Source organism: Oncorhynchus gorbuscha, linkage group LG18, assembly GCF_021184085.1.
Source record: "Oncorhynchus gorbuscha isolate QuinsamMale2020 ecotype Even-year linkage group LG18, OgorEven_v1.0, whole genome shotgun sequence".
Taxonomy (NCBI): Eukaryota; Metazoa; Chordata; class Actinopteri; order Salmoniformes; family Salmonidae; genus Oncorhynchus; species Oncorhynchus gorbuscha.
Window position 1 is genome coordinate 14559109 of NC_060190.1, and position 14352 is coordinate 14573460.

Sequence of the window (14352 nt, forward strand, 5' to 3'; positions counted from 1 at the left end):
TTGCCCTGTCCCCTTCTTTTATACTTCCCCAGTGAGAATAACTTCTAAGTATCAAAATGTGAGAACCCTGTCAAGGAAACCGGTATCGAGTACATACTACAGAGGCAACAACAAAACACAGGAGAAAGCTTATTTGGCAATTCAGATGAGTTTCATTTTATTTCACATATGATTCTAGTTTGAGTTTTATTGATTGTGTTTGAAATCACATAGTAACAGAACCAGAAAGGTTACTTTGTCAAACCTCAGACACTCTTGGATACCAGTTTGATTGAGATTCTCCTTGCTTCAATGTCACAATAATTAGAATCAAATGTTGTCCCAATTGCCACATGTACATTTTCTCTAATACAATAAATAGTTAGTTAGTTTCTAAAAGTCTGTCAGAGGAAGGGTGTTGGTAATTGTTCTAACCACAGTGCTCTTCGGCTTTGCAGTGACATCAGTTTGACACTTGCACTTACAGTGTGAAATGTTTCAACTCCCTCATGTTTGTGCTGTTTTGCATGTCATTGTATATTTGTGTGTATCTTTGTAATCACAGGCCTCATTTGCAAAAGAGACATTGGTCACAATATGACTCCCTGTCAAAATAAGGTTAAATATAAGAAATATGATACAAGAAATCTTACATTAGTGTTGGGAACCCCCTACAGTGAGGGAAAAAAGTATTTGATCCCCTTTGTACGTTTGTCCACTGACAAAGAAATGATCAGTCTATAATTTTAATGGTAGGTTTATTCGAACAGTGAGAGACAGAATGACAACAAAAAAATCCAGAAAACGCATGTCAAAAAAGTTATAAATTGATTTGCATTTTAATGAGGGAAATACGTATTTGACCCCCTCTCAATCAGAAAGATTTCTGGCTCCCAGGTGTCTTATATTTACATTTACATTTAAGTCATTTAGCAGACGCTCTTATCCAGAGCGATTTACAAATTATATACAGGTAATGAGCTGAGATTAGGAGCACACTCTTAAAGGGTGTGCTCCTAATCTCAGTTTATTGATTGCTTCTGTCCACAGAAGCAATCAATCAGATTCCAAACTCTCCACCACAGCCAAGAACAAAGAGCAGTGTTTGGACTGTCAGTGTATGACTTATTGCAGTGTGTTGTAGAGTGCAAAGTTCAGAGGATGTCCTCTGGGGATTGCAACATTTCACTTCCATTTTGAACTATCTACACACCATCTAGAAGTTTTTGTTTTGGTTGTCTCTTTCTTCCCACCTCCTCTTCCACCCTATCCCAGGTAACTTGTTGCTTTTTTTGTGTTGGTTTTCCTTATAGTTGCTTATTGTAGCATCTTTGGGTTTTAGAAAAGCGATATAAAATCATATGGATTAAACGAAAAGCCTAATTTCTGCAAATTATTAATTGCAGATCTGCCTAGATCCTGGCTTAAAACCCTCTAGAGTCTATTGACACCCCGAAGAGTAAATCAATGTAACATAATACAAAAATCTCCATTAAAATCAGTCAGTTTAAGCTAGAGATATCTTTTTTTTTTGCATGGGCTGTGTATAAATCCACCGCAATTGCTTATGGCGGCCTTCTGCATCTGTGGTGGAAGGTGGCCGAGCTACAACGGCTCTTGTAAGACCATGAAACATCCTGAAAGTTGGTCTTGTCACAAAAACGACTGTAGCATTCAGACGGTTTGGCTTGTATGACCACTTTATGGAAAGATGGTGTTCTCCGTTTTACTCTATGAGCCCCACAAGTGTCAGGAGACTCATCTGAAAGAACCAGTACCCGTTTAAAAGATGAATAGAAGTATGGAGGTAGTTTAGTGCATATCCAAAAAAAAAGAGGTTCAATATGTTTTTTAAAAAAACACACAACAACAACTAGAGCTTTCTCATACAGTATCTCCTAGATCTAGGACAGACATTTTAAAACCTTATTCATTTTTTTACTGTTTTAATTGCCATTCATGAATGTGTTATTTGGCTTAGACTCTACAGTATTATTAACAGCTCTACAGATCTGGTTAGAAACTGTAACATCCGGGGTGTAGTGGGTGAGAAGTCAGGCGCAGGAAGCAGAGAGTTCAGGGTTGTGCTAAACATTTTACTGCCCAAAAACGGTGAACAAAACACAGGGCGCACACCAAAACAAATACCCCAAACACGGGGGACTTAAACAGTCCAGCAAAACCTAAGAAAATGGGAAAACCGTGACACACAGATGTGTACACACGTACACCAAACAATCCCGCACAACCAGCAGGCGGGACTGACCAATCAGCCTAAACCAAACACAGGTGAAACCAATAAACAGAAAAGGGGAAAAAGGGATCAGTGGCAGCTAGTAGGCCGGTGACGACAAGCACCACCCGAACAGGAAGGGGAGCTACCTTCGGTAGGAGTCGTGACAGAAACAAGAAAAATAAGACGTTCTATTCTATTTATGGAACTTCTGCATTTTCTGTGTGATCCAGACACCTGTCAGTCTATTCTATTCCTAGTTCTTTGGTATCCTTATCCCAATATGTTTTCTCTTATAGGTTAAGAAGCATGTAGACAATATAATTTAATCAACGTTGATGTGGCCACCGAATGAAACCACCATGCTACCCAACATTGCATAACTTTCTCTTCCAGTTGAATTGATACTAGTGGCAACTTTAATCCTCTCTTTCTGTTATAAGCCTGTGTGTAGCTGGTGTAGAGGAGTCAGGTGCAAGACAGCAGATATGAGTTATAAACGTAATTTACTCAAACAATCAATAATACAACGCAATAATCTAGGCCACAATTAACGGACTGTATCACATACAAACAATCACTCACACAACAAACATGGGGGAACAGAGGGTTAAATAATGAACAAGTAATTGGGGGAATGAAACCAGGTGTGTAAGACAAGGACAAAACAAATGGACAATGAAAAGTGGATCGGCGATGGCTAGAAGGCCGGTGACGTCGACCGCCGAACGCCGCCCGAGCAAGGAGAGGGACCGACTTCGGTAGAAGTCGCGACACTTTCCACTTTATTTTTATGCTTTTTGTGTTTTTGTTTTGCTTAAAATTGTGTTTTGTTCCCTGTGGTGCTTTTATGCTATACTGCATATCACGTGTTATGACTGGGAGAGATTCTTCTTTTTGTAACGGGATCCACCAGGATCCACCAGAATTCTGACAAGTGGAGTACTTCTGTAATACCTTCGCTTTTCATTTTCATTGCTCTACATAAATTACATGGATTCTGCCTTTTCATGTCCTCTGTTCCAGAATGCGGATGACTGGTTTCACATAAGAATAAGGAGACCATTGAAAAGACTCTAAGCAGTGAACTGACTAAAGTCAGTAAGTGGTTATCCGACAACAAACTGCCTCTGCTTTTAGGCAAGACGGAATGTATCCTGTTTGGTTCCAAACACAAAGTTAGAAACTTCCAACTTCTCGGTCAAGTGTAATGGTCTAGCGGTGAAGGAGATATGCTGCATTACATACTTGGGATGTAATCTAGACCAACACATGACAGGTGAAATCATGGTTCTGAAGGTCATTGTTCTGAAGGTTGACGACAGGACAAAGTTCCTGGCAAGAGTCACCAAGTTCCTGGATACAGAGACTATGAGGACCCTGACAACATTTCTGATCCAGTGCCACTTGATGTGGAAAATGACATAATTAGTCATGCTATCCCGTTTTTACGACCAAAATAACGGTCTCATGTTATATGCTAGGGTTTTTTCTAAACGGATACAAACTTGTCTTTCTGTGACTGAGCTTACAGCTAAGAGCCGTTTGGGTGCTCTACAAGAGGTCACATGTATGTATATTTGCAGAAAATAGCACATTATAGTGTTTGCTGTTGTGAATGCAGTTAGACGGTTGAGCCCTCGGGCTGTCAACCTCATGCTTTCTTAAATCTGCACAGACAACTAATTGCCTTTTACACACTATCTGCTGGCTGCCACGTATACAGAAAGGGATTGTATATAAAAGCAGAGACCCGACCTATGCATTCAACTCTGAAACATTCCTGGTAATGGTTGATTGATTCCTTTTTGCAAATCTTATAATAAAGTTCCTGTAAGAGGAATCTACAGTCTCTCTCTTCTTATAGAATTATAGAGAGTTGGGGAGTAACGGATTCTCCTTGCTTCAATGTTCAACCTTCCCAAGTTCTCTCACGTCACCCCGCTCCTCCGTTCTCTCCACTGGCTTCCAGTTGAAGCTCGCATCCGCTACAAGACCATGGTGCTTGCCTACGGAGCTGTGAGGGGAACGGCACCTCAGTACCTCCAGGCTCTGATCAGGCCCTACACCCAAACAAGGGCACTGCGTTCATCCACCTCTGGCCTGCTCGCCTCCCTACCACTGAGGAAGTACAGCTCCCGCTCAGCCCAGTCAAAACTGTTCGCTGCCCTGGCCCCCCAATGGTGGAACAAACTTCCTCACGACGCCAGGACAGCGGAGTCAATCACCACCTTCCGGAGACACCTGAAACCCCACCTCTTTAAGGAATACCTAGGATAGGATAAGTAATCCCTCTCACCCCCCCTTAAGTTTTAGATGCACTATTGTAAAGTGACTGTTCCACTGGATGTCATAAGGTGAATGCACCAATTTGTAAGTCGCTCTGGATAAGAGCGTCTGCTAAATGACTTAAATGTAAATGTTACATAATCATTTTAATGCAATCTGTTATACGTAACGGATTATTAAAAAATGAACTGTAATCTGTTATGTTACCAGCGAAAATATTGAAATCAGATTAGAGATGCTTTTGAAAAACCTAGATGATTACTTCTAGGATTACTTTTAAATTCAGAAATGATGTTTGCAAAAACAAATTATATTTGACACCTTTCTGCTTTCTCAATGACATTCTGCCTAAAGTCTGACCACAAGTCAGCAGAAGCTGTAGACACCAGGTACATGACTAGTCACAAATTTGATGACTTGATACTTGACTTGATAGATTCAGGCTCAGCAGAAGTCAAGGCATTCATGCTTCTTGCACTTTGCATAGCTGAGCAGATGGAAGTTGTCAAGGAAGTGAGTTTGTGTTTATACATGCTTCAGTAGGCTCCGCAATTGGGTTACACCCTCAATACAGACCCTAATAGGCTGACCACACCGCTCGCGTTGCATGCGCAAGCTTTACAAAATATATTTAGAACTCTATGTTCTTAAATTATTCCACCCACACTGCTCGCACGTACCAACGAGCGTCTGCATTGCCAAGAGCTAAAATAAATGCAGGTGTAGAAGCACGGTGGCTAGGAAAAACTCCCTAGAAAGGCCAAAACCTAGGAAGAAACCTAGAGAGGAACCAGGCTATGAGGGGTGGCCAGTCCTCTTCTGGCTGGGCCGGGTGGAGATTATAACAGAACATGGCCAAGATGTTCAAATGTTCATAAATGACCAGCATGGTCAAATAATAATAATAATCACAGTAGTTGTTGAGGGTGCAACAAGCCAGCAGCTCAGGAGTAAATGTCAGTTGGCTTTTCATAGCCGATCATTAAGAGTATCTCTACCGCTCTTGCTGTCTCTAGAGAGTTGAATACAGCAGGTCTGGGACAGGTAGCACGTCCGGTGAACAGGTCAGGGTTCCATAGCCATAGGCAGAACAGTTGAAACTGGAGCAGCAGCATGGTCAGGTGGACTGGGGACAGCAAGGAGTCATCATGCCAGGTAGTCCTGAGGTATGGACCTAGGGCTCAGATCCTCCGAGAGAGAGAAAGAAAGAGAGAATTAAAGAGAGCATACTTAAATGTACACAGGACACCGGATAACAGACTGACCCTAGCCCCCCGACACATGCAGCATAAATACTGGAGGCTGAGACAGGAGGGGTCAGGAGACACTGTGGCAAACAGGCAGGTACTCACGCGCCATATAGAAGCAGGTACCCACGTGCCATCTCCTCATTCGTTATACCCACAAGGGTGATTGAAAGACGAAATGTTTTGTCGGTTATCGTGGTAATACTATGAAAGTGTAGATGCCAATCACCATATAAGTTCAAAGATGATAAAGCCGGGAAGGAGGAGAGATGACTAGGAACGATTTGGTTGGCTGTTTTATGTGTGGATTAATTGTCAGAGTAGAGGACCTTGTGCATTTCAGGTAAAATAACAACTCAATGTTTATGTCCCAGGACAAATTAGGTAGCAACAGCAAGCTAGCTAAATAGGACAAATTAGCTAGAAAGTGCAAGCTAGCTAGCTAAATTGCCATACATGTTTAATGCTTTTCGACCTGTCCCCAAAAAATGTCATTTGTTCAGAGTTTGTTTTGATATTTTAACCTGCATGTCGTGATCACGTTTGGTGTTGGGGACTAAATAAATGTATGCACGATGGCGCACGCGCAGCCGGTTTGTGTTCCGTCTAAGACCACATTTTCAGATCAAGCATAAATTGGCTTATAGGCTTTTGTAGGCTACAGTCCAAGCTATGTTTTCCAATGGTGCGACCGCTGTCAGCATCCAAAGATGATCTAACTTGAATAAACGCTTGGAGGTAAGGACGACAGCAATGATGTAGCCTACGGGCGACACGGATATAACTTATTATTGATATCTACATAGCGCATTGATGTGAATCACACTAATGCTTTCTCAATTAGCTATGTGTGACAGTGGCGACCCGTCATTCAGTGCAGGTAGGCCAGAGCCCCACATTTTTAGCCCACATTGTTTTTTACAAATATGGAGTGTAGGGGTTGGTAATGTTCTCTAGTTGCCTGATATTGGCTCAGTGTTCTGTCACTCATGGGGACACTACGTCACGGCCAAATCTAACGGTAGAGCTTGACAATACAAGCCCCTTGTGTGCTGCCATAAGTGCCCATCCAAGAAGGTTCAAGGTCATTTGCCACGGGAAAAATGATGCCAAATCATGTTATATGTACAGTAGCTTTGATTAGACTGATCATGTCAACATCACACTTTCAAAATCCTAACTAGCAGTCATCATCATGAATCAAGTTGACAATCTACTGGCAAATCCTTTTTATTTGTTGTCATGTGAAGAGAAATACTGAAGAGAAATTATAGATAAAACATATTGGTGCTCCTCGGCCATTGGATATAAACATTACACAAGTTGGAAATCGCAAATTCAACAATGAGTGGTTTGGAAGGAATCAGTGGCTATCTGCAAGCAATGCAAAGCAATCACTAGCCTGCTATTCAGTGGAGTGAGTGTGGACCCAATTCTCTGTTTAAGGGTCTCTTTTCCAAGCTTAAAATTATTAACATTCAACATTGGCCATGCTGTCAATCCAGCATGATTTCTGAAGCTCTCAAAACAACTGTTCCCTCAGAATTGGGAAATCTGACTTTAGTGAGTTCGAGACAACTGGTAACTCAGGAAAAAACTAGTTCCGACTGGGAAAATACATTTTGAACGGTCATCCAACTCGGAATTGTAAGTGGGAAACTCTAGAGCTACGACCTGAAGATCACTGACTTCATCATGATTCTACCTTGTTTTTTCCAGAGTTCACAGTTGTCTTGAAAGCACCATAAATCCAGAGAATGCCAGACTTTGATGACCAAGTTTGATGACAAAATTTGCCCACAAAATACCGCCACTCCACCTTCCTGAACAAGTGAACACAGTACAACAAGGTGAGTCCAAAAATGTCTTGAATGCTCCTGCATAAATTATGTAATATGCCAGGGATATACAGTACCAGTCAAAAATGTGAACTACTCATCCAAGGGTTTTTCTTAACTTTTTATATTTTCTACATTGTAGAATAATAGCGAAGATATCAAAACTATGAAATAACCCATATGGAATCATGTAGTAACCAAAAAAGTGTTAAACAAATCAAAGTATATTTTATATTTGAGATTGTTCAAAGTAGCCACCCTTTGCTTTTGATGACAGCTTTGGAAACTATTGGCATTCTCTCAACCAGCTTCATGACCTAGTCACCTGGAATGCATTTCAATTACAGTTTTTTTTACAATCGCTTATACACTAAAAGTGGTACTTGAGGCACACTCAGTGAAACAATTAACTCATGTGTCTAATCTTCAGACCAAGTCTGCAAAACTACAAGCACATTATTTGCTTTACACTCAGTTTGCAATTATAAAACACACTTTTTGCAAACTACTAAACACAGTTTTCTACAGTAGACACATCATTCAAAACTAACAGGTCTTGTGTTTCGTTTGGAAAACACTGCCATTCCAAATGCCACACTCATTTACCAATTACCTACACCCAGTGCTCACGTGTGAAAACACTTATAGTTCATTTCTTCGCTTAGAAATCAGAGCTTGAGCACAATAAATAGACTTCAGGTTGGCTTTCTTGGTTTGGACATCAATGGAGGCCAATTTTGGAGAGAGAGTTAGAGGAAGAAGAGTGAGCATAAGAGGGGGACAAGGAGGAGGAAGAGGAGGAAGAGGAGGACGAGAAGGACGAGAAGGACAAGCCTATTTGTTTATCTTATACTGTATTTCTACCCCCCTTGCATTTCTGTTGATAGTGTAAATATATACTGAATTTGCATACATATTTGTGCACATACATGTACGTGTGAGTGCTGTGACAAACTGCCATGGACTCCACTGAACATGCAAAAGACACAAGATAGAAGTGTTTTACATTTGTCACATCTGTGTGTAGTTGACGTGTCTAAGAGCTAATCATTTGATGGTTTGTGTGTAGAGTTTTTATACAAAAACACAATTTTGAGAAGAGTTCAAATAGTTTTGAATGAAGTGTTTGGTTTTTGTGTGTTTTGGGGTTTTGTTTGTAGAGTCTAGAGAAAAGGAGCCCTAGTTTCAGAAATCATGTGGAAGCAATTGTCAAAAACTGTAAGAGGTGTGCCTTGTTAAAAGTTGATTTGTGGAATTTCTTTCCTTCTTAGTGTGTTTGAGCCAATCAGTTGTGTTGTGACAAGGTAGGGGTGGTATACAGAAGATAACCTTATTTGGTCAAAGACCAAGTCCATATTATGGCAAGAACAGCTCAAACAAGCAAAGAGAAATGACAGTCCATCATTACTTTAAGACATGAAGGTCAGTCAATCTGGAACATTTCAAGCACTGTGAAAGTTTCTTCAAGTGCAGTCGCAAAACCATCAAGCGCTATGATGAAATTGGCTCTCAACTTGGCTCTCAGGACTGCCACAGGAAAGGAAGACCCAGAGTTACCTCTGCTGCAGAGGTTAAGTTCATTAGAGTTACCAGCCTCAGAAATTGCAGCCCAAATAAGTTCAAGTAACAGACACATTTCAACATCAACTTTTCAGATGAGACTGAGTGAATCAGGGCTTTATGGTCGAATTGCTGCAAAGAAACCACTACTAAAGGACACCGATAAGAAGAAGAGACTTTTTTTTATTTATATATTTTTTTTTTCTTCACCTAGTTGAGAACAAGTTCTCATTTACAACTGCGACCTGGCCAAGATAAAGCATAGCAGTGTGAACAGACAACACAGAGTTACACATGGAGTAAACAATTAACAAGTCAATAACACAGTAGAAAAAAAAGACAGTCTATATACATTGTGTGCAAAAGGCATGAGGAGGTAGGCGAATAATTACAATTTTGCAGATTAACACTGGAGAGATAAATGATCAGATGGTCATGTACAGGTAGAGATACTGGTGTGCAAAAGAAAAGTAAATAAATATAAACAGTATGGGGATGAGGTAGGTAAAATTGGACGGGCTATTTACCGATAGACTATGTACAGCTGCAGCGATTGGTTAGCTGCTCAGATAGCAGATGTTTGAAGTTGGTGAGGGAGATAAAAGTCTCCAACTTCAGCGATTTTTGCAATTCGTTCCAGTCACAGGCAGCAGAGAACTGGAACGAAAGGCGGACAAATTAGGTGTTGGCTTTAGGGATGATCAGTGAGATACACCTGCTGGAGCGCGTGCTACGGGTGGGTGTTGCCATCGTGACCAGTGAACTGAGATAAGGCGGAGCTTTACCTAGCATGGACTTGTAGATGACCTGGAGCCAGTGGGTCTGGCGACGAATATGTAGCAAGGACCAGCCGACTAGAGCATACAGGTCGCAGTGGTGGGTAGTACAAGGTGCTTTAGTAACAAAACGGATGGCACTGTGATAAACTGCATCCAGTTTGCTTGCTTGGGCCAAGAAACATGAGCAATGAACATTAGACCGGTGGAAATCTGTCCTTTGGTCAGAACAGATGATCTCCCCATCTGTGCTTCCCACTGTGAAACATGTCAGAGGAGGTGGGATTTGTGGGGGTGCTTTGCTGGTGACACTGTCTGTGATTTATTTAGAATTCAAGGCAAGCTTAACCAGCATGGTTGTGCCTTCACATCTGCCATGCATATCATGCATCCTGCAGCGATATGCCATCCCATCTGGTTTGCGCTTAGTGGGACTATCATTTGTTTTCAACAGGCCTAAATGATTACCGCTCCGTAGCACCCACATCGGTAGCTGTGAAGTGCTTTGAAAGGCTGGTCATGGCTCACATCAACAGCATCCTCCCTGATACCCTAGACCCACTCCAATTCGCATACCGCCCCAACAGATCCACAAATGACGCAATCTCAATTCCACTCCATGCTGCCCTTTCCCACCTGGACAATAGGAGCACCTATGTGAGAATGCTGTTCATTGACTACAGCTCAGCGTTCAACACCATAGTGCCCACAAAGCTCATCATTAAGCTAAGGACCCTGGGACTAAACACCTCTTTCTGCAACTGATTCCTGGACTTCCTGACGGGCCACCTCCAGGTGGTAAAGGTAGGCAACAACACATCTGCCACGCTGATCCTCAACACGGGGGCCCCTCAGGGGTGTGTACTCCACCCCCTCTTGTACTCCCTGTTCACCCATGACTGCGTGGCTAAACACAACTCCAACACCATCATTAAGTTTGCTGATGACACAACAGTGGTAGGCCTGATCAACAACAACAATGAGACAGTCTATAGGGAGGAGATCAGAAAACTGGCAGTGTGGTGGACAACAACCATGGACAACAACCTCTCCCTCAATGTGAGCAAGACGAAGGAGCTGATTGTGGACATCAGGAAAAGGTGGGCCAAACAGGCTCTCATTAACATCGACGAGGCTGTAGTGGAATGGGTTGAGAGTTTCAAGTTCCTTGGTGTCCACATCACCAACGAACTATCATGGTTCAAACACACCAAGACAGTCGTGAAGATGGCACAACAAAACATTTTCCCCCTCAGGAGACTGAAAAGATTTGGCATGGGTCCCCAGATCCCCAAAATGTTATACAGCTGCACCATCGAGAGCATCCTGACCGGTTGCATCACCAGCTGGTATGGCAACTGCTCGGCATCTGACCGTAAGGCACTACAGAGGGTAGTGCGAACAGCCCAGTCCATCACTGGGACCAAGCTTCCTGCCATCCAGAACCTATATAATAGGCGGTGTCAGAGGAAAGACCATAATATTATCAGAGACTCCTGTCGCCCAAGTCATAGACTGTTTTCTCTGCTACCGCATGGCAAGCGGTACCGGAGCGCCAAGTCTAGGACCAAAATGCTCCTTAACAGCTACCCCCAAGCCATAAGACTGCTGAACAATTAATCAAATGGCCACTGGACTATTTACATTGACCCCCCCCCCCCTCCCCCTCCCCCCATTGGTTTTGTACACTGCTGATACTCACTGTTTGTTAATGCATAGTCGCTTCACCCCTACCTACATGAACAAATTAGCTCAACCAATCTGCGTGTGCATGTGACCAATCTGCAGCGCATGTGACAAATACAGTTTGATTTGACAATGACCCAAAACACACCTCCAGGCTGTGTAAAGGTTATTTGACCAAGAAGGAGAGTGATGGAGTGCTGCATCAGATGACCTGTCCTCCACAATCCCCCGACCTCAACCAAATTGAGATGGTTTGGGATGAGTCGAACTGCAGAATGAAGGAAAATCAGCCAACAAGTTCTCAGCATATGTGGGAAATAGTTCAAGAGTGTTGGAAAAGCATTCCAGGTGAATCTGGTTGAGAGAATGCCAAGAATATGAAAAGCTGTCATCAAGGCAAAGGGTGGCTATATGAAGAATTGCAAATATAAAATAGATTTTGATTTGTTTAACACTTTTTTGGTTACTACATGATTCCATATATGTTATTTCATCATTTTGATGTCTTCCATATTATTCTACAATGTAGAAAATAGTAAGACATAATGAAAAACCCTTGAATGAGTAGGTGTTCTAAAACTTTTGACCAGTAGTGTCCATTTTTGTATTATTCTAATGGCTCTTAAGGGGAAAGTAATGAGATTACGTTACACTGAGTTTGGGTAAACCAAACATTACGTTGCTGATTACAATTTAGGACAGGTAATTAGTATCTGTAACTGATTACAGTGGGGGCTGTGCTTTGGCAAAGTGGGTGGGGTTATATCCTTCCTGTTTGGCCCTGTCCGGGGGTGTCCTCGGATGGGGCCACAGTGTCTCCTGACCCCTCCTGTCTCAGCCTCCAGTATTTATGCTGCAGTAGTTTATGTGTCGGGGGGCTAGGGTCAGTTTGTTTATCTGGAGTACTTCTCCTGTCCTATTCGGTGTCCTGTGTAAATCTAAGTGTGCGTTCTCTAATTCTCTCCTTCTCTCTTTCTTTCTCTCTCTCGGAGGACCTGAGCCCTAGAACCATGCCCCAGGACTACCTGACATGATGACTCCTTGCTGTCCCCAGTCCACCTGGCCATGCTGCTGCTCCAGTTTCAACTGGCCTGGGCCCTAGGACCATGTCCCAGGACTACCTGACATGAGGACTCCTTGCTGTCCCCAGTCCACCTGGCCATGCTCCTGCTCCAGTTTCAACTGTTCTGCCTTACTATTATTCAACCATGCTGGTCATTTATGAACATTTGAACATCTTGGCCACGTTCTGTTATAATCTCCACCTGGCACAGCCAGAAGAGGACTGGCCACCCCACATATGCTCTCTCTAATTCTCTCTTTCTTTCTCTCTCTCGGAGGACCTGAGCCCTAGGACCGTGCCCCAGGACTACCTGACATGATGGCTCCTTGCTGTCCCCAGTCCATCTGACTGTGCTGCTGCTCCAGTTTCAACTGTTCTGCCTTATTATTATTTGACCATGCTGGTCATTTATGAACATTTGAACATCTTGGTCATGTTCTGTTATAATCTCTACCCGGCACAGCCAGAAGAGGACTGGCCACCCCACATAGCCCGGTTCCTCTCTAGGTTTCTTCCTAGGTTTTGGCCTTTCTAGGGAGTTTTTCCTAGCCACCGTGCTTTTACACCTGCATTGTTTGCTGTTTGGGGTTTTAGGCTGGGTTTCTGTACAGCACTTTGAGATATCAGCTGATGTATGAAGGGCTATATAAATAAATTTGATTTGATTTGATTTGATTTGATTACATTTAGAAAGTAACCTACCCAAACCTGCAGATGAATTATACTTAAACTCAGCCCTAGGATGAACATTGGTCCTAATAATTTCAGGGAACTGAACGGGCTTCCAGTTGATCAAACTGTTTGATTTTTAAATTGATTTTTAAAATTATACATGACCTTGCCCCAGTTACCTGTATGGTTATCTTAATTTCATTGGAGACTCTGTCATCACACCAGAACCATTTTTGCCCCCCCCCAAAAAAAAAGTTATTTCCTTAACACTTGTGCAGAGGAACTGAATGGTGTACCAAACTACACTACCATTCAACAGTTTGGGGTCACTTAGAAATGTCCTTGTTTTTGAAAGAAAAGCTATTTTTTTGTCCATTAAAATAACATCAAATTGATCAGAAATACAGTGTCGACGTTGTTAAATCTGTAAATGACTATTGTAGCTGGCAACGGGTCATTTTTTAATGGAATATCTACATAGGCGTACAGAGGCCATTCCATTATCAGCAACCGTCACTCCTGTGTTCCAATGGCACGGTGTGTTAGCGAATCCAAGTTTATCATTTTAAAAGGCTAATTGATCATTAGAAAACCCTTTTGCAATTATGTCAGCTGAAAACTGTTGTTCTGATTAAAGAAGCAATGAAACTGTCCTTCTTTAGACTAGTTGAGTATCTGGAGCATCAGCATTTGTGAGTTCGATTACAACCTCAAAATGGCCAGAAACAAATAACTTTCTTCTGAAACTCGTCAGTCTATACATGTTCTGAGAAATGGAGGCTATTCCATGCGAGAAGTTGCCAAGAAACTGAAGATCTCGTACAACGAAAACAAGGACATTTCCAAACTTTTGAACGGTAGTGTATATAAAATCCGTCCTGCTAGTTTTAAGATAAACCTTAATAGTTTATGGGCAATACGCTTTAAAACTGCACATGCTAAAAGAAAGTATAATTGTAGTAATGAATGCTACTTGATCATCTATTTTTTTATTAGACTGTTTCCTCCT

The 14352-nt window shown here is 42.1% G+C and overlaps 1 long non-coding RNA gene across 2 annotated transcripts in view; it reads left to right on the plus strand.

The window, feature by feature from the left end:
• The window catches only part of LOC124003359, a 51374-nt gene extending 38713 nt beyond the window's left edge, over positions 1 to 12661 (plus strand). For both annotated transcript variants that reach the window (XR_006833207.1, XR_006833208.1), the window contains exons 2-3: positions 7468 to 7598; positions 12601 to 12661. This is a non-coding gene — a long non-coding RNA (uncharacterized LOC124003359). The remainder of the gene's footprint in view (positions 1 to 7467; positions 7599 to 12600) is intronic.
• Positions 12662 to 14352: the final 1691 nt, after the last annotated feature.